Source organism: Marmota flaviventris, chromosome 7, assembly GCF_047511675.1.
Source record: "Marmota flaviventris isolate mMarFla1 chromosome 7, mMarFla1.hap1, whole genome shotgun sequence".
Taxonomy (NCBI): domain Eukaryota; kingdom Metazoa; phylum Chordata; class Mammalia; order Rodentia; family Sciuridae; genus Marmota; species Marmota flaviventris.
This window is the reverse complement of record NC_092504.1, coordinates 32,724,067-32,746,576: the sequence shown is the minus strand read 5'-3', so window position 1 is coordinate 32,746,576 and position 22,510 is coordinate 32,724,067. Positions and strand designations below refer to the sequence as shown.

At 37.5% G+C, this 22,510-nt stretch overlaps 1 protein-coding gene across 8 annotated transcripts in view; it reads left to right on the top strand.

The window, feature by feature from the left end:
• The window catches only part of Apbb2 (amyloid beta precursor protein binding family B member 2), a 336,129-nt gene that overhangs the window by 95,137 nt on the left and 218,482 nt on the right, over window positions 1-22,510 (top strand). For 5 of the 8 annotated variants that reach the window (XM_071614247.1, XM_071614246.1, XM_071614248.1 and 2 more), the window contains one exon: window positions 4,829-4,938. The exons of 2 other annotated variants lie outside the window; for them this stretch is intronic. The gene's annotated coding sequence lies outside the window, so the exon portion shown is untranslated. Of the gene's footprint in view, window positions 1-4,828; window positions 4,939-12,757; window positions 12,872-22,510 lie in introns of all 8 variants that reach the window. One more of the 8 variants, XM_071614245.1, reaches the window with a different exon arrangement.

The window sequence follows — 22,510 nt, the reverse complement described above, 5'->3', positions numbered from 1 at the left end:
TCCTGGGTGGACAGGTGTGCCAAGAAGGCAACCCTGAAAATGAGGGAGGGATGTGTCATTTAGATGCGCAGTTCACCAAGCACAGACTGAACTCAGGTGTGCACTGGTCGGATTGTCCCAGACTGCCCCTCGTTCCCCTTGCACCCCCCCCCCCCCATTCAGGAGGTGCCACTGTGTGGGATTAAACCAAGCACACTCAGAACGGAAGGTTCACTGTTGTTGACAAGTGGATTCTTCTTTTCAAAGTCAAGCTTTGTTGTTGTTGGGAAAATCTGAATATGAACAAGTTCCTTTGGAGGTTATAAAGACGGATACTTTCTTAAACCTCCCTAAGTTAGAAGTTCATCTCCTTGCCCACACAAGTCCATTCCTTTTTATATTTGGCTAATCTTGATCTTGTTTAAAAGGAACTTATCCAGAACACAATTTCTTTATTCAGGATGAAATTTCTTTCAGTAAGACAGGTTGGATGCAAGTATATAATTAAAAATCTTTCATTTGGGTTTTACGAAATTTGTGACTGTTTTAGCCAGTAAAAGCAAATTTTATTTTGGCCTCTGTAATGGGTTTATTTACTTTAAACATCTTCTTGGGACTGTATTCATTCTTGAAGTGTGAGATACAAAATAATTTCAATGTTTTGGCCATGTAACCAGACCTATTAATACCTTGTGGATTTACATGTGAAATTAAAATGGGAATAAAAAGAGGATTTTCCTACCAAATGCAAAATATGAAAAAAGTAAAAATTATTCTGTTCTAATTCTACTGTCTACAATTAGCACCCTTTCAAATGTTGGCATTTTTTCCTTCTCATCTTTTATGTAGATACATACTTTTATACAGAATTGGGATGATAGTAATTGCTTTATCATCCGCCTTTTCACTGTATACTGCTTAAAAAAAAGTTTCCCATTTTATTAATAAATAAAAATTAATAAAAAGTTTCCCATTTTTATTAATTTATAAATTTTTATACCTCACACATCAGATAGTATTATTAAGTATTATACACATTTAAAAAACTTGATCCATCATTGGACATTTAAGTTTTTAGATTGTTTAAGATGTTATTACTCATAATCGAAACTTCCTTTGTATATATCTTTATGCATATCTTAAAAACTTTTAAAGAAAATTCAGGTTTTTTTTTTTTATTAAAAGATTTTAAGGAATGAAAAATAAATCCACTCCTTTTTTAAAATTCTTTTTAGCAGTATGGATAACCTCATTTAAACATTATTAGATAATTTCTTTAAATTTTTTCACACAATTGAAGTTGACCCATAACTGTTCATTCTTGGTAATTATAAGCGTTATGAATTAAAATATTTCTAAAATTGTATTGCATTATAGTGCTACTCTCAAATGTAAAGACAAAATATGAAAAAATCACAATTTAATTTAATCTCAAGCATCTGTGTAAATACTAGTTATTGTCTAGTCAGCTCTGCTAAAATACCATATACGTAGTTCTAAAAACCACCATACTACGTAAAAATCAGAGTAAAACCCACAGCTCTTATGGGAAAAATGGAGTTGGCAATACAACACTCAAAAACTATCAGTGATTCTTTCAAAAACTATCAGTGATACTTAAAAAAGAGATGATAACTGAATTAAAAATTGTAGCAAATCCAATATGATGAAGATTAGGGCCTACTTTTTCTTCTGTTAGACACAAAGTCTCTGGTTTAATTCCTACATCCTTGATCCACTTTGAGTTGAGTTTTGTACATGGTAAGAGATTTTACTTTGTTGCATATGGATTTCCAATTTTCCCAGCACCATTTGTTGAAGAGGCTATCTTTTCTCCAATAAATGTTTTTGGCACCTTTGTCTAATATAAGATAATTAAAATTTTATGGGTTAGTCTCTGTGTCCTCTATTCTGTACCATTGGTCTATCAGTCTGTTTTGGTGCCAGTACCATGTTGTTTTTGTTACTATTGCTCTGTAGTATAGTTTAAGATCTGATATAGTGGGCTGGGGATATGGCTCAAGCGGTAGCGTGCTTGCCTAGCATGCGTGCGGCCCAGGTTCGATCCTCAGCGCCACATACAAAGATGTTGTGTCCGCTGAAAACTAAAAAATAAATAAAAATAAATATTAAAAAAATTCTCTCTCTCTCTCTCTAAAAAAAAAAAGATCTGATATAGTGATGCCACCTGCTTCACTCTTCTTGCTAAGGATTGCTTTAGCTATTCTAGGTCTCTTATTTTTCCAGATGAATTTCATGATTGCTTTTTCTATTTCTATGAGGAAGACCCCAACTTCCTTAATAAGACTCCTATAGTGCAAGGATTAAAATCAAGAAATCAATAAATGGGATGGATTCAAACTAAAAAGTTTCTTCTCAGCAAAAGAAACAATCTGTGAGGTGAATACAGAACCTACATCTTGGGAGCAAATTTTTACACCTCACACATCAGATAGAGCACTAATCTCCAGGGTATATAAAGAACTGGAAAAGCTAAACACCAAAAAATAAATGGGCCAAGGACCTGAACAGACACTTCTCAGAAAACGATATACAATCAACAAATATATGAAAAAATGTTCATCATCTCCAGCAATTAGAGAAATGCAAATCAAAACTACTCTAAGATTTCATCTCACTCCAGTCAGAATGGCAACTATTATGCATACAAATAACAATAAGTATTGGCGAGGATGTGGGGGAAAAGGCACACTCATACATTGCTGGTGGGACTGCAAATTAGTGCAGCCAATATGGAAAGCAGTATAGAGATTCCTTGGAAAACTAGGAATGGAACCACCATTTGACCCAGCTATCCCACTCCTTGGTTATACCCCAAAAAAACAGCACACTACAGGGACACAGCCACATCAATGTTTATAGCAGTACAATTCACAATAGCTAAACTGTGGAAGCAAACTAGATGCCCTTCAGTAGATGAATGGATTAAAAAAATGTGGCATATATACACAATAGAATATTACTCAGCTATAAAAGAGAATAAAATCATGGCATTTGCAGGTAAATGGATGGTGTTGGAGAAGATAATGCTAAGTGAACTTAGCCAATCCCAAAAAACCAAATGCCGAATGTTTTCTCTGATATAAGGAGGCTGACTATAGTGGGGTAGGGAGGGGGAACATGGGAGGAATAGTCAAACTCTAGATAGGTCAGAGGGGTGGGAGGGGAAGGGAGGGGGCAGGGGGTTAGAAATGATGGTGGAATATGATGAACATCATTATCCAAAGTACATGCATGAAGACACGGATTGGTGTGAACATGCTTTATGTACAACCAGAGATATGAAAAAATGCGCTTTATATGTGTAACATGAATTGTAATGCATTCTGCTGTCATATATATGAAAAAATAAATAGTAGCAAAATTTAATCAAATGGGTAAGGAATGCATAACATAATAAATTTGGTACTTTACCTTGGAAAAGTCCTGACATTTGCTTATGAACTTGGCACCTTGAAGGGTTGCAACTTGTGAATTACTATGAAGTGTGGGTAGAATAGGTGACCTGAAATAGGATGGAGAGTTGAGATACCAGGTATGCATGGGTGTGGCTCATGCCATGTGGGAAACTGAGTTCACTGGTAGATGTTTGAGGCATTGGGTGTGTCCTCATGCAACTGGGTTCATCCTAGGTACAGCCTTCCCAATTAGTGTTTCTTGCAATGAAATCATGCATAAACAATGAAATATGAATTATGTTTAGGTTGTACTCTTGGCACATATGCAGGTGCTATAGCAAAACTGAGAGTGCTGTGTACAGATAGATAAACTGAGCTCCAGGGAAGAACAAATGCAAAATTCCCTTTCCTATCCTAAATGGAGTTAATGCACTAAAACACTTAGAGAACAATGTGGCGTGAGAGTCAGCACTGTGTAAATGCTGGCAATAACAATGACACTGATAAAAAAATTATGCTTATTGGTATTGGTGGGGTCTATCTGCTTTTTAGTTACGATTGCTTCTGTAACAGTACTCCTACCTCTTTCTAATACACTGATTTCTTAATGTCTCCTGGCTTGTAATTGAGCTTATTATGCTTCTTGGAATTCATCTAATGTAAGGCCCGGAATGAGAGAGCCCAAGGGACCTGCACAATTTAGGTTATAGGTTACCTGTGGCATCTGTTTTAGCCTTCTCAAAGTAGTTTATCTTATTAATGAGTTATCTACTCAAACTAGTTTATCTTATTAATGAGTTACCTACGTATTTATTTGCAGGATTGTTGGAGAAATAACTTATGGTTTAAGTGAGGTTATTAATCATACAGAAAGTTTAGGTTTTCCATTTTCTTAGGAAAAAAAAAAAACTCCTCTAATTCCTGCTGCAAAGGTGAATTGTGCTTAAATTCATACATCTGAAGAGTGTTTAGAAGTTGATAATTTTCTTTGTTGTTATTGTTCACTTCAATTCACAACCACTTCTGTGTTCATAAAATGAGCTCATCTTGGTGGGCAGGGGCTGGCAAGTGTGATTTCAGAACTCCCCTCCATCCCTCCCGAGTGACAGTATAATTAGAAGTCCAGATCCTCCCTCTGTTCCTTTTTATGACTCCCTGAGAAAGACATTTTCAACATGAGCAGTTGCCAAGAAGCCTTCCGAGTTCTGCTTTAGGAACTTTAATAAGATGACAGATCAAAATGCCACCTAGATTTAGAAAGCCTTGTTAATCTATTATGAAGGAAAGATAGCCTGCGCATCTAATCATTTAGGTATTCCGACGGAATCTTTATTTTAATTATAGAGAGTCTGAATAGCAATGGGGTATTTTGATTTTTAATTTCTAATCTGACTTTGAATTTCAAATTTTTGTCTCTCCACAATTTATAGATGTATTTGGGCTGCCTGACCGCCTTGGGTGATTGATTGCTATTAATTAACAGACTTTGTGGGGAGAAGGGAGCTTGCCTTCTGAGCTCTGAACCAAAGATCTGGGAAAAGTAAGTAATTCTTAATTCGTAGTTAAAAATTCTGTTACACTTCTTTCAGAAAGTTACCAATGGGGCTATGGCTTTTCTACTTTATTTTATGCCCAGCTTAGTAAATTTTATATGCTTTTATGGATTTGAAATGTGCAAGGGACTTAGGAGACCTCTTTATAAAAACTTCGAAGAGATTAGGGTGCTTTCTGTATTGTTCCATCTTTTGGGTTCATAGACTGAGTCCTCAAGGTTGCAATCAAACCTTTGTAAGGTTTATAGTTGATGAGTTAAACTGACAGTGTAATACAGCATGAAACAAAAGTGAGTCCAGTTTTTGGAGCTACAGGTGTGTTAGACTTGGAGGCATTTTGAGTAGGCTCTTTGGTTTTGGGTTTTTAGGGTAAAAATGAAACCTGCTTATTTCTTTCCTTGTCTAGACAGGAGAACAAGACATGGCTAGCTTGTCTCATAAATCCCTCGTGCACCTTGGTCTTGAAAGAACTGATGGACCTCTCAGTTTTTGTATTTTATAACTTTTGAGGGACTCTTAAGACCTTGTCATTGAGATACCTGTGTGAGTGTTTTTGCTGTCCTCCTCATTTCTTCCTCCCTCCCTCCCTGTCTCTGTTTCCTTTCCTTCTTTCCTCCCTCTGCAGTGCTGGTGATCTGACTTTGCAAGTACTAGGCAATGCTCCACCCCTGAGCTCCACCCCTAGAGCTTTAGCTGTCTTTTTGAGAAAAAATTACTTTGGACCAGAAAGTTCAGTTTTATTCCGTGATCTTTGGAAAAGGTAAAATGAGACTTAAAGATAATCAGGTCATTTTACTTTTTTATAAGTATAGCTTCAAGGTATTAAGGATCCAATGCCTGTAAGAATATATGCAAAACAAAAGATGCACACAAACATACCCATCTCCTTCCTGGAATGTTCCAGAAACAATATTATTGATGATAGAAGCTGTTTTCCCATTAAATTACTAGATTTCTAAACTTGCCTTTTGAGTCATCTCTATTTCTGACAATGTAAATGAGCTACTTAAAAAACATGTTTAAGGGTCTGGGATTGTGACTCAGAGGTAAAATGCTCACCTAGCACACACGAGGCCCTAGGTTCGATCCTCAAAACCACATAAAAATAAATAAATAAAAAAGATATGTGTCCAACTATAAGTAAAAAATAAATATTAAAAAAAATGTTTAAGACAAAGCAAAACAGAAAAGAACTTAAGACATTTTATGATCACATTAAATAGTAAAATCAAATTTGTAGGTTTTATTAGACTATATTCACTACAACTCTAATTATAATTAAATTGTGTATTTTGTAATAATAATATGAACTGATTTGAAGGTTATCGAAATATTTGTAGTGAAAAAATATATGCATTTGTGTATGTATATGTGTATGTGTATATATATATATATATACACATATATATATATATAAATATATGCACATACATAGACATGAATATAATTTCTAAGGTCTGTCAATACTGCTAAAATATAATTGCAGAGAAAACAAGGACTTGAAATTATATACCAAAGCCAAGCTTTTTTGTTTTAGTAAAATTTTGTAATAGTGAAATATTGTCAGTGGAATTCTTAAAATTATAGGAATTTGGTTGAATTTTGTTATCTTATAATCACATACTAATCTTGCAGTAAAGGGAATTCTTTGTTGGTACTTATTATTCCATCTTGGAAGGATATTTGAAAGAGACTTATGTTGGGAGGCACTGATTCATTCCCAGAGGTAGAATGAAAAAGGCAAATGATGCGCTCTCTGGACTTCAGGACCTGGTAGTTGCAGTGTGTTTAGATAGGAAATATACCTTGTTCTAAGAAACAAGTTCCTCAAACTGCCTTTCAGATAATTCAGTACTTCTTTAAAATTCAATATGGCCCCTAGGGAAACAATTTCCTTCCATTATATCAAAATATTCCCTTTTGGGACACTTGGTGGCATGTTGTAAAAGTTAGGTTTCTATTTTATCGAGGTGCGGCATCTGTGGGGCTTTTGTTTATAGCGATTGGCTAAAGACATCCCTGCATAACCGGAGGGATGGTGGCAGAAAGGCCCCTACTTACCAAAGTCGATGTTGTGAATGAATGCTCATGTGCATGGAAGGATGTTCACCCTTCACCCTTAAGTTAAAAATAAAAACAAAACAAAACGGAAGGTTAAAGCACAAAAGCATCCTGCACGCAAATCTAGTTCTGAAGAACTTGTTACGTGGAAGTTAACATGAAGGGACTGGGAGGGGAAGGGGGAAGTCCTTTTAGAGATTTATTAAAGTCACGAGAGAGTATTTCTGACAGTGCTTTAAAACCTGTACAGAACACTGAACGGTATCAGTGGTTTCCTTTTGGCAAAGCAAACACACAACTTTAGAGAAAATGTAGGACGGACTCAAACAATACCCGCGCTTCTTTATAACTCCCTTTTCCTTAATCACATATGCATTTTCAAAGTATTCCTTATTTTGAGTATTTTACTAAATTACTGAAGGTAGATTTTTGGAAACTTGAATCTATAATTATTTGCCATGGATTTTTTTTTTTTAAGAAGTAAAAAAAACTGTTATTCTATTGAATACATACCTATGCTTGTTTTTAAGTACAAATTGTTCGGTAGTAGTGCCACAAATTGGTAACCCATCTTTTCCACTTAACAATAAATAATGATTATCCATGTTAATAAACATTTACCTGCAACATCACTTTTAGTGAAAGGAAAATAATTGGATCTTAGCCTTTTGTTTATTTTGAGGCTATCCTAATTTTCAGAAAGGAGTTATAAATATGTGAAATGTGCAGTGTAGGTTTTTCATCTAATAAAGAACGGAATAGGGTCCATCTCTTCAGTGTTTACTATAACCAGACAGATTCTAAACTGGAGGTTTATGGGCCTAAGCATGTGTCACTGGCTGATAGATTCTGTATATAAAGCTTTGTGTCTTCTGTGGTCCCTTTGGTACATTTCAGGAATTCAGGTGACATTCTCTTTCTTCCTAGCTGTATTAGTTAATATTCCTGTACCTAAGAGGAGTCTTACCCACGTTATTTTCTCTCCAAAGAAACACATAATGACTCAGATGAAATTTTGGGTACAGAAGGAACATTTGATAGACATTAGATATTATTTATGGAGCAAATTGCAGTCCAGATTCATTGGAGATGCAGAATGTTCTACAGACCTTACATGTTTTCTCAATTTTTTAGTTCATTTACTAAGCTAGTGTTTGTTGGACAACCACTATGTTTCAGGTACCATTTTAGGAACTCATTCAAAGATGAACAAGGTACTTGTGAAGCAGGAAGAGGCCAGTCTGGCAACTTAGTGAGACCCTGTCTCCAAGAGCTCTTCCACTGAGCTACACCCCCAGCCCAGAGCGATGATTTTGAAACCTGTGTATACACAATGTAGTCATAGTTTCTTCTAACAGAATAGTTTCTTAGTTTACATGGTACAATCAAATAAGTTATGATAATAGTTTTGTATACCTAGTCCATTGGGAATTTAGGCAGAGTAATCCTAGTACAGATGGGCACCCCTTTTGCTTAGTTAACCTTTTTCAGACGTCAAAGCTGCCAGTTTGTAGGGCAGAATTTAGTGCTGCTGTATTTTGACCATGCTTATCCCAGGACAACCTTGGCTGCATTAAACCAGAGTTCACGTTCTCTTGTAACTACTGCATCTACTCTCTTGAACCATGAGGCTTCTCTTCAAGCTTTGTATCCCAGTAGAGTAGGAAGTGATGGGTTTTAAGAGAATGGGAAAGATTATTGGAGATCAACATTGCCTCTGGGCTTTGGAAAACTCTAGGTTTCTTTCATTTTCCAGGGGAGCAGCAGGGGGTTGAGAAAGGAAACCAAACCCCAGGGAGTCTCATTGCTTGTCTAGGCTGCTTTTACTGGAAGAGAGGAAGGGAAGGGCCTCTGGATAGCTCTTGAAGCCTCAGAAGACAGAGAGTTCAGGTGTTATGGAAATAGAACACAGGGGGCTTCTTAGAAGAGAAATAGGAGCAGAGTGGGTCTCTTAGGATATCCCTGCACAGCAAAAACAAGTTTATTTTTTCCATAAATTTGAAGTTGCACAGAGACCTGTGATATTTCTCTCTTTCCAGATTCTCCAGTTTGAATTGTTGGAAGAGTAAGTACGGTTAGATGAAGACACTGTGGAGATAAATATTATTCTTGTAGTCTGTGGTGGTTTAGTTTTGCACTTTAAAGGCAAACTTGGCCTGTGCATTCTTGGCTGTGAAAAGCAGAAGCTGTCAATAAATGCTGAGTTTAAAAACCATTTCTAGCTTGCCTTCCCTCACTGTGTGTGATCCCTGCGGAAAATCTTCAGTCTGCTGTCAGCTATAATCCCTTAATACTTTGGTTGAAAGAAGAAGGTCAGATTGGATTGTGCACCTTTCCCTTTTACTTGTGAACTAATTGTTGTTTTCTTGCATTTAAGGCAGATGTTAAGCTCTTCCTTTGATGTTTAACAGCAGATAGACTGCAATAGTGCATTCCAACTGTTGATGCCTGTCTGTTGCTTACGTGAGGATCAACTTTGGCAGATTAGATTTTGATAGTTATGTTTTGATCTGCAACTACAGAACAGAATGGTCATTTGTGTCATTCAACAAATGTTTAGTGGGTCCCTGTCTGGCCTTTTATGGGAGTTGTTTCAACAAAACCTTATGAACAGTATCTTATTTTATAAGTAAGAAAACTGAGGCAGAGAGAGTGATTAGAAAACCTGCTTAAGGTCATATTGACTGGGGATTTGATCTGGGGTTTTGGCTGACCTAAAATCTTTTACTACAATGGGGCTGCCTTTTACGAGGAGATAATCAATGGAGCAAAGACTTTGAGGAGTTGGGATCAAGACAAAAGTAGTTGACCATGAGCCCTTATTTATTTCATTTAATCAGTAGATATTTATTGAGTGTTTGTGCTAGATGCTCTGCAAGGTGCTGATGATTCAGTGGTGGATGACATCATTCCTCACCAGCCTCAAGTTGGAACTAGGGATGCGAGAAAGAGCATATGATGTGTTGCTCCCCAAAAGGTCACAAGGTCTTGGTTGGGAGAACTTATGTACAGTTTAATACGCAAAAAATTTTGACATTTTAACAAATGTTGCTTAATTTCTTCATTCTTTTACTTCAATTGATACAAATGAAGAGAGAAGTGGCTTCATTAGAATACTTGGCTGTTGTCCATCTTGCATGAACTGCTTAGGGCATGCAGAAGTGGAGGTGGGAGCAAAACTCTATTGAGTTTTAAACCAAATCTAGCAAAGAGAAATTTTGGGCAGTTATCTGGCAAGGAATGTGTCTAATTCAGCTTTGGATTCCCCCTTTTATGTAAGAAGTAACAGTATTGTACCTGGTTCATTGCAAGTACCACTTACTCTGGTTTATTGGCTCAGTGGTGGGAAATAATGACGCATGGGGAAAGAAACTCATGGGTCGGGATATGTTCAGGTAGCATCAAAGAAGAGTGTGAGGATGGCAATAAAATAAAACAATGATTAAGCCAGGATGCATGGCATACAGCGGGCTTCATTTGCTTATATGCAGTTTTTAGGGGAGGAGGAACAGGGTACAGGTGACCCGAAAGTGTCCTTGGATATTGATGCTTCCGGGGAGCCTGCAGCCTTCCTTTGACCTTCTGATTCAGTCTTCCGATTTCTGTTCACAGAGAAGTCTCTGTGCCTCTTCCCCACCATTATCTTTATTTCATTTTTTTGAGACCTGGAAGGGTAGTATTTGGTTTCTTAACAAATCAAGTGACATAGATGCTGGTTTTCTGTGACAATCCTAGGTCCACCTGCTGTTCTGATATCACTTTTGATAATGCCCCTCTCAGTGTCAAAAGTGTCCTGATTTAGGAGATAAATGGCTATCCTACTAACAAAGGAATTTCATAGCATTCTCTATCTTTAAAACAGATCTTGGTGGCATTCAAGCTGCTTTGATGAGTTAATGTGGATCAGTAAAGTGACATCAGACATCTGATGTCTTACCATAAGTAGCAGAAAGAGAAGATGAGCAGTAGCTAAAAAGAGATGCAGAGAAAAGCCATTGCTTTCAACAAAATGAACTTTAATTACAGGTGGTTGCTGGTGTAGTCACGTGAGAAGGGCACTTAGAGGTTATCAGATGATCGGTGGCCTTTGGGGAATTGCACCTCCTTGGAGAAAATCTTATCATTAGTTTTGATGTAGAGTTTCAGGGTTTCCATAGCACTGGTAATTTACATCAGATGCCTTTTGGTTTATGTTCTCTGTGTAAAGTAAAAGAAATAATCTCTTAGAACAAAGATTTTATTAGCTTTCAAGAAATGACCAGAGGGAAAACTGTTCAGTTCAGATTTTTCCCTTAAATCTTCTGATAATTTTCTATCTTTTGGTGAAAATAGTGACATGTTTTAATCAAATGAGATATTCACCTGGAGACTACCATGTATGTTGGAGTTTTCTCATAGTAAATGGGGTTAAGTTTCCTTTATAGTTCATAAAACTGGATTTGACAAGAAAAACTGGTGTTTTCTCATACAAATAGATGTAAAAGCTTCCATCGTTGAAGGAATGCCCGACAGTGATTGCAAATGAGACTTGCATAAGGGGTAAAAACACATTTCTGATCATTCTTTTACACATTCACATTTTATGAGATAGTGAAGCATTTACCTTGAGGTCCCATGTTACTGGTTTCCTGCAGTGTTATCTTTCAAAGGAGGGTGTATTTCCAGTGCAGAGGGACTGTTTCTAAATACTCCTAAAATTCCTCTCACCTTGACGATAACTTCTGGCTCTGCCACTGGCTATCCATGAGTGAGTGCTTTCTCTGAGCCTCAGTTTTTTAGCCTATACAATGGACATAAGGATGTCTGCTGCTTAGTTTATTAATATTTATTCCTGAATCTGTGTGAACATAAGTGAAGGATATAAAGGGTATGTTCTCCCATGCCTGGGAATTAAGAGCAGATACTCTGGATGGAAAGAAATGCATTGAGTCTGGTTAAATTGAATGCTCCTTCCTCTGAGATGACCAGGAAGAGGAATCATCTTCATATGAGACTAGCCCTTTTGCTTTGACTCCTGTCCCAAAGGTTCTCCTTTCCTTTGGGGTCCTTGCTAATAATCATTGCTACCAGTACAGTGAGAGCTCTTCGGGGACTTAGTGTTTATTCCCTTTTTCCATTTCACCTATCTTTTGGAAATATGTATTTAATTCCCTACTGAACATAGAAGTTGAGTTCATGGCTTTCAACAAAACTCTGAGAGCCCCATAATATTGACTATTAGAAACCAGGAGTGTTGCCATACACCTATAATCCCAGAGACTCAGGAGGCTGAGGCAGGAGGATTGCCAGTTCAAACCCAGCCTCAGCAATTTAGCAAGGCTAAGCAACTCAGCTGGACCCTGTCTCATAAAATATAAAACAAGAGCTTGGAATGTGGTTTGGTGGTTAGGTGCCCCTGGGTTCAATCCCAGACCAGTTGGATGGTTTGGATAGACTATCCAACTCACCCTCTTTGCCAGATATGACTATCAACAAATAAAGATGAAGAATTCAGACGTCAGAGAACTTAAGGCCCTGGAAAGGGGGGTGATCTTTCTTCCTTCTACCAAGTTCTTTCTGCAAGTTCCCATGTTTTAAATTTTAGGATCTGCCTCTTCCTTGGACAATTGACAGTGGGAAGGCCACCTCTTGCAGGGCAGACCCTAACCCCTTTCCATACATATGGGACAGCAACAGCCATAGCTATCTAAAAAAAGTTTTAGTACAAAAGCTTCCTGTATAACACTGGGGATTTTTCTTTCCTAGGACAGTGGTGAGCGGGTTTAACCTTATCAGGCAGGCACTGATATGGTGAAGCATCATCAAGAAGGTGTGATGTGTGGATTTTTCCTACAGAAGACTAAGGTGGTGCTCCCAAATGTGAGTTCAGGAGTCTTCCTAGGGAAGCTTGAGGAACACGGGGAACCTTGAGTGCCAGGCCTAGTTTTGCTATCTGCTTATATGACCTGGGGCTCACTAGAGGGTTCTTCCTGGGGACCTCATTTTCTTGTCCATGAAATGAGTTTCACATATACCATAACTTTTTAAGGTCCTTGTCAATCAAGAATTATATGAATCTAGAATAACTGCTGAAAGTATGTAGTATAGTTTTTTTGAACAGATTCAACCTGTCTATATCTAATGCTGGGAGTTCCCATTCTTAACACCACCTTGGCTTGTGAATATAGCCGTTTTGTGGAGACTTGGCATCAATTGCTGGCAGAGGTCATTCAGCCCATTCTTTAATACTATGCTGTTCTTTTGGTGTCTTGAAGTTCAGTGGCAGACTTGTTTTCTGATGCTAGGAAAAACTCAACAGATCTTCCCCATGATTGCCTTGTTAAGTAGCTCATGGTTTTTGATGCTGATACAACTGAATTTGTTATTGTTATTGTTTAGATATTAGGTGTCCCTCAGAAGCTCATGTGTGAGCCAATGCAAGAAAGTTTAGAAATGAGGTGATTAGGTTATATAGGGGTTTAACCTGGTCATTGCATTGATCTCCTGATACAGATTAACTTGTGATAAGTGTAGGCAGGTAGGGTGTGGCTGGAGCAGGTGAGTCCCTGGGGGAGACCTACCTTTGCGGTTTATATTTTGTCCTTGTTGAGCAGAGCTCTGACTCTGCATACTGATGTGACATCCTGAGCTGCTTTCTTCTGCCACACTCTTCTCCCATGATGTTCTGGCTCACTTCAGACCCAAGAGAATAGAGTCAGCTATTTAGGGACCGAGACCTGTGAAACCATGAGCCCCCAAATAAACTTTTCCTCTTCTGATTGTTCTTATCAGGCCTTTTGGTCAAGGGAGGGAAAAAGCCAATAAAACAGTTATCTTACATTGCTTTTCTTATTGTTCACTAATAGTGTGTAGAAATGCAACTGATTTTTGTGTGTCAATTTTGTATCTTGCAATATCTCTGAATTCATTTCCTCTAATGGGTGGGTGTGGGTGTGTGTAACCTTTGGAGTGTTCTACATATGAGGTCATGTGATCTGAGAACAGCAATAAGTTTTCTTCTCTCCAGTTGGATGCTTTTTATTTCTTTTTCTTGCCTAATTGCTCTGTGTTCCAGTTTTATGTTGGAAAGAAATGGTTGAAGTGCTAATTCTCATCTTTTTCCTGCTCTTGGAGAAAAAGCTTCTAGACATTTATCATTGAGTATATTACCTGTGAGTGTTTACCATCTGGCTTTATTATTTTGAGGTAGTTTCCTTCTATTACTACTGTGTTGAGCATTTTTATTGAGAAAAGATTTTGAATTTATATAAAATACTTTTTCTGTATCAATTGAGATGATAATTGGTTTTTTCCTTCTTTCTGTGAATGCAGAATATCACATTGATCAAATTTCATATGTTGGACCATCTTTGCATTTCAGGATGAATTCATTTGGTCATGATATATAATCCTTCTAATTGTAGTATTTTGTGGAAGGTTTTTTTGCAAACAATATTCATAGAGGATGATGCTCAGTGGTAGAGTACTTGCCTAGAATGCACAAGACCCTGAGTTCACTCCCAGCACCCCCGTGTGTGTGTGTGTGTGTGTGTGTGTGTGTGTGTGTGTGTTTATTCATAAGACATAATCATGGTAATACTGTTTTCACAGAATAAGTTTGAAAGTGTTTTCTCCTCTTCAGTTTTTTGGAAGAGTTTGAGAAGGATCACCATTAATTCTTCTTCTGAGGTTTGGTAGAATTTACCAGTGAAGCCATCAAGTCTGGGGCTTGTGTTTGTTATGAGGGTTCTCATGATTAATCCATCTTCTCATGAGTTGCAGGTCTGTTCAGATTTTCTGTTCATCATGATGCAGCCTTGGGAGGGTGTGTGCTTTTAAGAATGTGTCCTTTTCACCCAGCAAATCCATCTGCGGCCATTCACTTGTGCGCTCATCATCCTTTTTATTTCTGTACGAATCAGTGACTACGTCCTTTCTTTCGTTTCTGATTTTCGTTATTTCAGTCTTCTCACTTTGATTTCTCTGTCAGTCTAGCTAAAATTTTTTTCAATTTTGTCAGTCTCTCCAAAGGACCAATTCTGTCTTGCTACTTTTCTCTGAGGTTGGCTTTAATGATGTTTAAATTATTTTTTCACCAAAAAACTGGTGCTATAGATTAGTTTAGCACTGGACTTCTTGTTTTGTTTTTGCAGTTTGGCAAGGAAAAAGACTCCTTTGCCTTACGTATGTAGATATTTGAAGAATTTAAATAATCAACACTTTAAAATAATGAACTTGAACATCTCTGCCATTTTTCCCCCTTCCTTGGGCAATGCACATGTCTCCTTGCTCATTGCTGTTTGCCAAAATTTGTTGCGTTGTTGTGATCAGTCTCTCATGGATAGTTAACATACTGTATCATAATTTGATTCCCAACTGGCAAGTTCCTTATATTTTCCCCATGCTGAAATTCTAAAAGTTCAAGTGAGATTAATTAATTTTTATTATTATATTACATGAAAAAGCCAATAATATTGATAGAAATTGGTTAATTTGGGGAAGAAAGACTAGAGGACCCATGGATTGAAAATTCCAAATTTCATTTTTATTTTTGTGAATCACAATGCTTCATCCAGGGTATATTATACCTCTTCCCACCCTACTCCCTCATGTGAAATTTTTGTCATTACTGTAATTCATTGAGTATCCTTCTCTGTGATTATGATCCACAGGCAGTTTTAGTATGATTTTCCAGGAAGTGCCACTCTAAACTATTCATTTCATGACTTCTAACATACAGAAGTTGAGAATCTATTCAGGCCACTTGACTTTAATTTCTCCTCCTCCTCCCTATTCTTCCTCCATGAGAATTTTCTAGGTATATTTTATTTTAAAAAAATACTTAATTGACAAGTAATGATTATTATTTGTTCAAGGTGTACAACATGAGGATTTGGTACACATGTGCATTGTGTACTTATTACACATCTGGAATGCTTTGTGAACTTGGATCTCATCTTTATGCAGAGGCTTTGTTCATCTTCTGATTTTAGTGTATGTGCTATCAGAGAAGCACTTTCATTTCTTTTTGATAATCTATTTACACAGTCCTTTTGAACCCAATACATTGTATCTCAGAGACGTGATGAAGATCTGCCCTCCGGGTTCTGTGTCCTTGTTTCTTTCATTATCTTAAATCTTTGCCTTGAGTTTCCAGTTTTTAATCAAGCCGTTTATTTCTTTTAAGAGATTTCTATCAAATTTCCCATAGATTTATTAGTCTGTTGTTATCTAATCACTACTAGTGTTCATTTTTTACTTTATGAGCATATTTCTTATGTGACTGGCTGCTTTATATGTATTTCATTTCATTGATTCTAAGATACATATGTTTTTACATTTTGACATCTTTGAAATCTGATATATCTTAGAATTGTTGACCCTTTACAGCTTTTGGCAGCATTGATTTTATTCTTAGTACATAAAATAGTGGTGCATCTTTTAGTTAAGAGCAGCTAGTTTTGATGAAACAATTACTTTGAGCCTTGTAGTAATGACTATTAGAATGACTATTCATATTACTTTTACAATGAAACCTTTCCAACCTCTTCTTCAAGTCTAAGCCTGTGTTCTGTGAGGTTTTTGATCAGTCTTCCAGAATATATATCCTGTTTCTCCAACATAATAAGCCCCTGTGACTATTAATTGTGTCTCATATCTCTTTCCTGGTCCACACATACTGCATCAGCTGTGTCTGTAGTAAGTATTGGAGTATTGGTGACCATTTGAATTGTCTCGATTCCTCCTATTTCAAATGAATAACACCAATTTACCATTTTATCCTTTCCATGGAACTTTATTGACTGTTAGTCCATATTCATGATGTTGGTGAAATTTATGCCATTTTAATGATATTTTAACATATTCATTTAGTTTTTAAAAACTTCAGATTAAGAAGGTAATTAAGAAATTATATAATCCCAACAGGGATTCTTGTAATACAAGTTTAAAATTCTGCTAGTTATGATGGTTGTATATAGAACTTCTCACTGAACAAATAAAACCCCTCTAAATTTTGAAAGGACCTCTGAAGTCTTCGTAGAGGGGGACAATTTTTAAAAATTCTACATAACTAAGTATTAATTCATGCCGTATCTGTTTTAGAACTCGCCATTTATAATTCCACCATGAGAGGTTATTAGCTAGCTATGAATTTGGCTCATTTATACTTGTGCATATTGAAAAATGACTCTTATTTTAAAAATTCTCCAAAAGGTACTGCTGGAAACAACTTTTGAGAATAATTTCCTGGACCCCCCTTCACCCCCCAAACACACTCTTTCACTTCTTTTCTGAAACCTAGATAGGAGATGTGCCAAATTCTTACCAGAGCTGTTGGTTGGATTGTGTGCTCACCCTGGTTTATGCACATTGCGGACCAGTGGTGATCTCCAAATGAAGCAAGGTGGGGACGAATCTGGGAGTGACTAAAATAAATTTACCTGAGCTTTTCAATACACTGTATGAGCACAGCATAACTTATTTGGGTAACAGTGGAATGAGGCTCTTGTTTTAGCAGCCATTACATATTTCAAGGGAACAGACTGCACAGGAGAAGAATGTATAGTAAAGATGTTCTGGCAGTTGATGGAATTTGAAGTAGCATTTATATCACCAACTGAAATATAATTTTCCCCACTTGCTGATTTATTGCCTGACTTCTGTGACTGAGGGATTGATCTCTTGGCAAGTCTTATGACATAAAACCATAGGAAGGGAAATTGTATGCATGCACCAAGTTTTGCATTTATTTCGTAAGCACTCTTTATGGGTATGTGTAGTCTTACTGTGTACAACTGACAAAAGGTAGCTGTTCTTTGTCATGAAAGACTTCCTCAGTTTCCAGAGACAATAGGGCATAGAGAGAGAGAGAGAGACACTTTCTTTCTCTGTGTCCTCATTTGTATTAATGTCATCACTGCATTTGACTCTTTTAGGAAGCCCTTTTGGTCCTATCAACAGTTTGTTCTGAGCTATCCTTCTTAACTTCTAGCTTTATCTGCAAATTTGTGTGGTTCACCTGAGACATATGCAGATAAATAGCCCAGATTCAGCATCCTCAGACTTGGAACTAAATATGCCATGTGCCCTGAACTGATGGATGTAGCTTTTCAGCAATATTGATGTTTGTAAGTTGAATATAAATCTTTGGATGCTTTGCTTTGCAATTCATCCTCATGTGAGTTCTTGAACACTAGTTTTCAAACTACCTTATCTTGCAGAAAACCGCCCATAAGTGGAAAGACAAAGACAATTGTTCTTCCTTACCCACTGACAACAATAGGAATCATGAGCGAGAGTCTCTGGCCAGATGTGAATTGGCAGCTCTGAATTCACAAGCTGATTACATTTCCAATGCTTATTGTAGTCAGTGATTTAGAACTTTGAACGTGTGGGTTAGTGGAGGAAAATAATGAAGAGAATACATGAGCTTACCAAAACTTATCTAATCCATAATGTTCCAGAAACATCATTTTATTTATATTTTAAAACATAGTTTCCCCCATGTTTCTCTGTGGAAACATGTCCTTCATTCTGCTTTGAGATCCATAAGCATTTCATTCTTTCCTTCAGCACACACCCACCCACCCACCGGTGTCTACCTGTATATCCTGAGCAGTATATCACTCAGGGTTCTTGGATGAAAAGCAATAGAGCCTGGCTGAGGGAATTAGGCAGAGAAGTTATTACAGAAGATATTATGTGGGTTCTGGAATTATCAGAAGCTGAGGAAAGAGCAGGAAAAAATAGAGACTACACAACCAAATTCATAGCCAAGTCAGTCACAGAATTAGTTGTAAGTAGGGTTGTCCTACCACTAAACACTGGAAATCCATGTTTACACTGACCACCCCACTGGGACCAGACACTCAGTACCAACTCTGTTACCTCAGCCTGCTGCCTCTGGGCACCTGATGTTGTTGCCCTTACCCCTATCTGTGATAATCTCCCCCTGCCTCATTCTGTCCTTAGCTCTAGCTTCAGGGTTGACCAAGACTAGGTCATGTGCCCAGGTCTCTGGAAAAATGAACACCTGACCATTTTTGATTTTACGTTGAAAAGTATGCCTCTCATCAAAACCCACATAGGAGAAATCCCCCCTAATACAGGAAGAAGGTCCAGATGTTGGATATGCCCCATCCTTTTCCCCCAATACGGGCAAATTCACTATAAGAAGCTATAGCCAGCTCTGGTAGAAGGGGCAGGTGATGGCGGTGGCTGAGATGTTTATCCAGCTGAAGCTACATCCATGTGACAACAAAAACTGCCAGTTCTTCCTGATGCACTGGTGTCCAGGGACCCTTCTAACATGTGCAAACTAGAGCTACAGGGTGTGAAGGTTCAGGACCTCTCATAGCATATTCTTTAAAGTGATAAGACAAAATACATTAAATTGAATTTTAACAATTTGATTAACTAGGAGGATCAGATTAAGATTTATCTGTTTTCCTTGTTTATGGCAGAAAATGAAATTTCACATTATCTGTTTGTCTTGGACGGTTGGGGGTTTATGTGTTTGATCCATCAATTGCTGCCCTATTTTTTTTTTTTTGTTGTTGTTGTTGTTTCTGTTCATTCCTTTGTGTGTTTTGAAATGGGGTCTTGTTATGTTGCCCAATCTGGGCTTGAAACCTGGGGCTCAAGTAATCCTCCCTCCTCTACCTCCTGAGTAGCAGGGGCTCTAGGTGTGTACTACGGGCCCAGCTGTTTTCCTCTATTTTAAAAAATCATTTTTAATTGCAATAATTCATAAATGTAGCTTGCAAATTCCTGTCCCACTTGTTTTTACCTTGCCATTTTCCACTTCCCAGAAGCAACTACTTTCAATTCTTTTAGCTGTTCTTCTGGTATTTACTTCCATATGTAAATAAATATGTTTACATTGCTATTCCTTGAATTTATTTATTTTTTTCAAATTTAGGCATCAAGCATTGAATTTCTCCTATGTGGGTTTTGATGAGAGGCATACTTTTAAGGAAAACATGTTTAGCTCTTCTTCTCCCTCCCTTAAATACATTCCAACTCTTTAAGACAGTTTGTTTTCACCGTTATTTTTCACAGTTCAGCTATGCTGTGTACCATGGTCTTATTTATTTTTTTCTTATATAGCACAATAATTTTTTTTTTTGCTTAATATTCTATTTATAGACTGCTTATTCATCCACATACTCTCACATAAGATCAGACGTGGTGGCTTGTTCTGTTATGGATGTGAGTGAGTGTGTGTGTGTGACATTTGTCCTGGAGCTGCCAGCTTGCCTGCTTCCTTTTGGACTGTTTACTCTTGAGACCTTACGCTCAGCTGTTGGCCTGGAATTTTCCCTCCCCCTCCTGTTGGGCATTCTTGATTGACCTGTTTATTCGATGGCATGTCTTGATTCTGACTGTCTTTTGGGAAGGTGGGAGGCACATTGCCCAGTTGCTTCTTTAGAAAGAATGTGCATATTGTAACTCTTGGAGATCTGGCCTGTATGAAAGTATCCTTTAGTCCCCTTTATATATGATTAATGCTGAATTTAAAGTTGCTCATTATTTTCTCAGAGAGCTTTAGAGCCTTCTAATTTTCTTCTGCTTCCAATTTTGTTTTTGAACTGTTAAGTGTTGTTCTGTTTGTGTGTGCCTTGGATGTGCCTGGTTTTGTTGTTGTTGTAAGCTTTTCGTGTTTTTATTTTTAATGCTCCAGTGTTCTGAGGCTTCATCATAATATTTTTTGGTATGTAATTTTTTTCCCTAATTGTATTTTTTTAATTTTTTTTTTTTTTTGGTGTGAGTGGCATTTTTCTTCCTACTGTTTTCTCTCTTTTCTCTTTTCTGAAACTCCTGTCTGTGGGATGTGGAACTTCTGAATTTTTTTCCTCCAATTTATTTATTATTAAATATTCTTTGTATCTTTTTGTTTTATTTGCAGGGAACACGTACCTCTTTAAACCCTTCTAGTGTATTTTTAATTTTTAAAAATTTTCCATGGTCATAATATTAATTTCTAAGAGCTTTGTTGTATTCTCAAACATTTCTGTTTTACAGCCTCATATTCATTCTTGCTTCATAAGATACAGGATCTTTTACCTTCTCGGGGTTATTAATCATGGTTTTCTCCTGTGTCAATTCTGTTTGCTACTCAAGCTCCTGTCTGTCACTTTAGATCCTGTCACATGTATCGTGATCACATTATGTCATTGTTGGATATGCCCCATCCTTTTCCCCCAATATGGCTTTTCAGCTGGTGTTCTTGGCATGGGATGGCCACAACTTGTCAGAAGTCCCCTTGCCCCAAGTTATGATAACTGTAGGTCTCTTCTTGAGCTGGGTAGTTTCTCCAGAAAAGACTTCCAGTCTCCCTGCTGAGCTATGCTGTGTGACCCCATCAAGGGCAGGGCCCTGGAGCTTTCCACTCAGTGCAGACCTTCCTGCTGTCCTCTTTCTCATTTGGCACCATCTCTCAACCACTGCTCCGTAGCCTCCCCACTTCCAGATCCTTCCCGATTTGACCTTTGCTGAGAACAGACCTGTGTCTCCTGCTGCAGTGGACAAGGGCACTTAGCAAGCCTCCCGGCTAAGAAAGGGTATGGAGATTTACTACCAAAGACTACTTGCAGGCAGTCCCCCTGCTTTCAATGCCACCTCCACCTGTCCCCACCTTACAACCTGCACTTCGGCTGTACTGTGCTGTGATTGGACTTGCCTGAGGTTCTGCACCCCATCTTGGCTGATGACTTTCTGATACTTCATTCTGTAGACATTTAAGCTCTCTGTGTCCCTGCTTTGAAAATCCATTCATCAAAGCCCCATCTGCTCACCATTTTCCAAAAATATATATATATATTTCTATTAATTTTGTTTCCTTCCTTCTTTGGTGCTTCTGAATTTATCATTGACCTTTACTTTGTGTCATTTAGTGGAGTTTTAGGAGGGAATGGAATTATTGAAGCATGTGATGATTATCTGTCACATGTAACTAAAAATCAAATCCATTTTTGAGATTTACTTCCATTTGGATACATGGTTGTCTGGTCCATGGAAGAAGAGTTAATTTGTTTCCTCTCTTTTCACTTTTATTCAGAGACTGTTATTCTCATTGTCAGAATAAACCGAAACCAAGTGAGTGTTGTTATGATTTCTTAGTTTGAATGCATTCTAGGAAAAAGGGTCCTTATTTAACTCTGTGAATTCCAAGTCTGACATCAAACCCAGGCACAAGCTTAACACCATACTTCCAACATTATGAGGATATGGCCTCCATTCCCTGAGGGTTTCCACAGCAATAATTCTGTTTGTGTATGTCTTTCTTAAATTTCTTTTTTTTTTAATATTTATTTTTTAGTTGTAGTTGGACATGATACCTTTATTTATTTATTTTTATGTGGTGCTGAGGATCGAACCCAGAGCCTCACATGTGCTAGGCGAGTGCTCCACCATTGAGCTACAACCCCAGCCCTTTCTTAAATTTCTTAATAGTTTGACTGGAGTTGTATCTAGACTGGAAAAATAAACTGTTTTCTAAGAACTACTCTGTCCAGT